Source organism: Cebus imitator, unplaced genomic scaffold, assembly GCF_001604975.1.
Source record: "Cebus imitator isolate Cc_AM_T3 unplaced genomic scaffold, Cebus_imitator-1.0 Scaffold721, whole genome shotgun sequence".
NCBI classification, from domain to species: domain Eukaryota; kingdom Metazoa; phylum Chordata; class Mammalia; order Primates; family Cebidae; genus Cebus; species Cebus imitator.
This window is the reverse complement of record NW_016108036.1, coordinates 114,957-119,718: the sequence shown is the minus strand read 5'-3', so window position 1 is coordinate 119,718 and position 4,762 is coordinate 114,957. Positions and strand designations below refer to the sequence as shown.

General features: G+C 47.0%; 1 protein-coding gene across 2 annotated transcripts in view; it reads right to left on the bottom strand.

Moving 5' to 3' along the window:
* Positions 1 to 3,792, bottom strand: part of LOC108296525 — a 24,686-nt gene extending 20,894 nt beyond the window's left edge. For both annotated transcript variants that reach the window (XM_017519010.2, XM_037735074.1), the window contains exons 1-2: positions 3,461 to 3,792; positions 257 to 374 (exon numbers count right to left, since the gene is read on the bottom strand). The gene's annotated coding sequence lies outside the window, so the exon portion shown is untranslated. The remainder of the gene's footprint in view (positions 1 to 256; positions 375 to 3,460) is intronic.
* Between the last annotated feature and the right edge of the window lie 970 nt (positions 3,793 to 4,762).

Genomic DNA, 4,762 nt, shown 5'->3' with positions numbered 1-4,762 from the left:
GTCTGGGGTGGGGCTCACGGTCGCATCCTCCCCCTCTTGGAGTTGGTGCTGCCCCTCACTATAAACCAGCTCTGATCCACCCTTTGGCTCTCCCTGGCCAGGGTCAGGAGACTCCTGTGGAGTAAGTTTCTCTCTCGGTCCCCACTGCTCAGCTTGCGCTGCTCCTCGAGTGGTTGAATGATCATAGGCCCATTGCCCATTTCCCCTGAGGCTTCTGGCCCAGTTTATCCTTATTCTCCCCTTCTTTGTTTCTCACCTGTTCTACCATTGACTTGTCCTTTGCAGTTTATTCTCTTTTCCAAAACCTGCTGACTTTCTTTCTTCCATCTGATCCCTCGGTTCTTGGCTTCCAGGGTGTGGACTCAGCTCATGCTCTGCAGGAGAAACACAGGGGCGAGAGTCAGGAGTCAGACCCAGAGAGGTCAGAGGCAGGTTACAGGTCCAGGAAGTGTTAAAAACCATCTTAGTCCCTCAAGGACTCAGAGAAAACTGAGCAGGAAGGGACCTCAGAGAGGTACAATAAGCCCCTACTTTACTGATGAGAAAACTCAAGTCCAGAAAGACTAAGACTCTCCCAGGCTCCCTCACCACTTGGTGGCAGCAGATACACCACATAAGCTTTGGCCTCACCCTCCCTGTGCAAAGTAGGCAACTCACCCTCCAGAAACTCACTGCTGCCTTTCAGAAAACTTTGGATCCAATACAGCAATTTCACCTTGCAAACAGAGTAAAAGGGCCTTTCCTTGGACAATTCTTTATCATGGTTCTATAGTCCTATTACCTATTCTCAGTCTGTTGTTATTCGCGGGCTTGTAGATTGGGGCAGGGAGCACGTGAGGATTAAATAGTGCTTAACACAACCCTGCTTTCCCAGTCTGGGCATTCAGCTCCTCCATGCTCCTCAGGGAGTTTCCTCTGCTGTAACTGCTGGAGAGTCCAGGCCCTCACGTGGGTTATTTCTCCATGAAGATCCCTGTTATTTTTTTCCTCTCCTGGAGATAGAGAGGGCAGAGAATGGTTCTGGGACTCCATACTCTCAGGTTTTCTCCTAACCCAGCCAGGTCAGCTGAAAGCAATCATGACTGAGAGAGGTCAGGTCTGTGAAGACAATCTCAGAGGAACACAGGCTCACAAGGACAGCCCCTCGTGGAGATGGTCAGGACTGTGACATGGGCAATATCTGACCAATTCTGCTGGGGATGACTGACCAAGGATTATGCAGAGGATGCTGCCATGAGGAGAAAGGAGAAGAACCAAAGGAGTGGGGAAAAAAATAAGATAAATAATAACGCTTTCAAGAAATGCAGAGCAGATGTCCCAGAGGCAAAGTCCCACAGGATGGAGGCTCAGTCCCAGGCTGTGGGTCCTACTTAAGAACCTCCTGCTGGATTTTGCCCAGCTCCACTTCCATACTATTTTGGGTCGGTGACTTCTTTCTCCCTTCCATGTTCCTTCTTTTTGAACTAGAATCACTGTAATTCTTATTCTGTGTCTGTCCCGCCATTCCTCATTAGGAGGAGATAAGCAGTTTGTTCAGTTTCACAGGTCGACAGAGGTAAGGAAATTATGTCAAGGATCTGTACTTAATGGACACACATAGAAGCCTCATCCACACCTAGTGTGGATGTTTTAGATGAGATTTTATACTTTGGAACTGATGTGGACTATGTGACATTTTCCATGTTAAAATAATGCTTTAATAACATGAAATTTGGAAACTTTAGAGGAGTGGATAAATGCATTTTGCAGATGGGGGAATGTGAGTGTCCAACTGTGGTAGACGGAATTTCTGAAATGGTCCCCAAACATGCCATACCCTTGTCTCTGAAGCTTATTAAGGTGATGAGACACCAGTCCTGTGATTATGTTATATGACAGATACATGACTTGAAGATGGTGAGGTTACCTGCATGAACTGGATCGAATTGCCTCACTCTGTAGGTGACAGAGCTTTCTGTGGCTGGTTGGAGAAGATGAAATCAGAGAAGGAAGGAGCTTGAGAAGGACTCCATGAGTTGTGATTGGCTGAAAGAGGGAAAAGTCAGGTAAGGAGGAAAGCGGGTGGCCTCTGAAGTCAGAGTGTCTCCTGGCTGACAGCCAGCACAGAAAAAGGGCCCTCAGTCCCCCACAAACAAGAATAGAAACTTTTTCCAATATCTGCAGTGAACTTGGAATAAAAGCTTGAACACTAGAGAAAAAGCATACCCAGGTCATTCCTGGATTTTAGCCTCACATGACCATGATCAGAAAACTCAGGAAAGAAGGAAAAGAAGGAAAGAAGGGAGGGATGGGGGAGCAGACAAACTTACATGAAGATGAGAAGATCCAGGGGAACTTACACCACCAATATTTTCCATTAACAGGAACACGCTAACTAGTTAAGAGACAGAGACGCACTACTATAAAACCATATACTGTTTCCATGGCGAACAATCCTTCCTGCTTCTCTGAAACACCGTCTGTCTCTGGCCTGCTGTTGTTAGAGACACTGAGTCTTCCCTTTGGACAATTTTGGCACCCACAGGAATGAGATGGGACGGTGAACCCTAGAACACCAGGCCACGACCTTCCCTGCTGCTCCTTGTCCACTCCAGAAGCTAACCAGCTGCAGGTGGGGGTCTTAGCCCCTGGGTCTGACATCATCCCTTTGCCTTTCTCACTGGGTTTCTCTCCTTGCAGTGGCTCCCACTCCTCCAGGACCTGGCAGGTGACCATATGAGGACACAAACAGGCCACGCCGCTTTCTTTCTCCCCCTTTTGATGCCTGCAGTGGTGGGTTCCACGGGGCAGTGACCTGACATTTACTCATTGTGGTCCCCCTACCCCAGAGCAGGGCCTGGCACCTAATAGCCGCCCTGTGAATGCTCAGTGAAAGAAGGCAACCACCACAAGATCCTAAGGAACCAAGAATTCCACTGTGGCCCATCAATTTTAAGTCCTACACAATTCCAGAATGGGAGATGTGAAAGGCCTTCAAAAGAGGCCACCCTCTGAAACCATTATACTGGCAGTGGAGTCATGTTTCCCTATCCTGGACACATCTAGAGGGCACCGCCTAAAACCAGACAGATCTCCCCACCCAGGAGAGCTCAGGGGACTTAGCCTGGGAAATGTGGGTGGACAGGGAGGGGGGAACCATGAAACTTGAAGAGGTGAAAGCAGGTGAAAGGGAACAGCAAGGTGGAAGCAGAGAGAGAAATGGGGACGGAGACTGGGGGGTGAGAGGGGAAGAGAGAGGAGAGGGATGCAGATCCAGCCACTGAGGAAAAGGCCTGAAGAGAACACTGTCCTCTCCTGAAGTCAAATAACTTCCACCTGACCATGCACTGCAGCTCATGGGTGGCACATGCGGGTCATGCTGCAATGTTTAGGGCCTATGGAATCTTCCCTTCTCATCGGAATCGTAATGGAGAGAGGACTCTCTGACCCCATCCAGCTGGCAGTGCCTCGTGATTTTTACCTGTTAGATCTGGCAGCTCTTCATGTCAGCCCACACTGCGTGAGGCTACTCTTGGTGCACTGAATGGGGAAGATTCTACATCAGTGCCTTGGAGAGTCCACTAGAAGCCCTGGACAGCACGTGCCCCGGCGTGGAGGCCAAGAGCACACAGCACTGAAGCTCCAGACACCCTCAGGAGGACAGTAAAGGACGATGTGCTGGTGAGAGCCTGGGTCAGCAGGAACCTCCGCCTGGGTCTGAACATGATTGGCCTTCATACCAGCTATGACATAAAAGAGAGAAATCAAGGTTAACATTAAGATTCAGGGCTTGGGCAACTTAAAGGATGGAACTGCCATTTGTTGAGACTCGCAAGACTGAGAAAGGAGCAGATTGAAAGGTGGTGAGGAACTAGAGTTTATTGGGTTTCTGTCATATGCAATCAACAGTCCTGACCAGCCTGGGCAACATAGTAAGACCCTGTCTCTGAAAATAAAAAATTAGCCAAGCATGGTGGCACACACGTGCAATCTCAGCTACTCGGGAGGCTGAAGCAGGGGGATTCCTGAGTAGCCAGAGAAGTTTTCACAAAATAAGTAATATTTGGGGCAGATCTTAGTGAACAGGAATTCCATTCTTTCTGTTAGGAAATTAAGAGAGTGTGGGTGTGGTTAGTTAATGCTGATTGAACTATCTTTGGAATCTCATCCACTGGTCTATCTGGTCTATTTCTATATGTATATTCTATCTGCTGTCTCACTGAGCTTTGCTAGTTTATGCTGCAGTAACAAAAGCCCCAAAATCTTAGCAGCTGCACATACAAAGGTCTATTTTCATTGACATTTCCTTTTATGGTAGGTTAACTGTGACTCTATTCTACACAAGCTCTTTTATTTGTTAGATAGTGAAAGCTGTGATACTTGGAGAATTGTTGAATGAGGTTCGTTCATTCATGTAACAACTACTTATTGAATATCTGTTTCATACCAGGCAAGGTCAGGCTGAGAACACAAGATCTCTAATTTCCACAAGCATATTTTGAAAATGAGATTAAACACATACAAAATAATCATAATAACAATATTATATTCATAAATAATAGAGTAAATATTTTAAATTAGAAAAATATAAAATGATTAAAACTAAAATGGCCAGGAGTGATGGCTCATGCCTGTAACCCCAACACTTTGGGATGCCAAGGTGGGAGGATCATTTGAGCCCAGGAGTTTGAAAACAGTCTGGGCACCATAGGAAGACCCTGTATACAAAAGATACAAAATTAGCCAGGCATGGTAGTGCATGCCTATAGTCCCAGCTACTAAG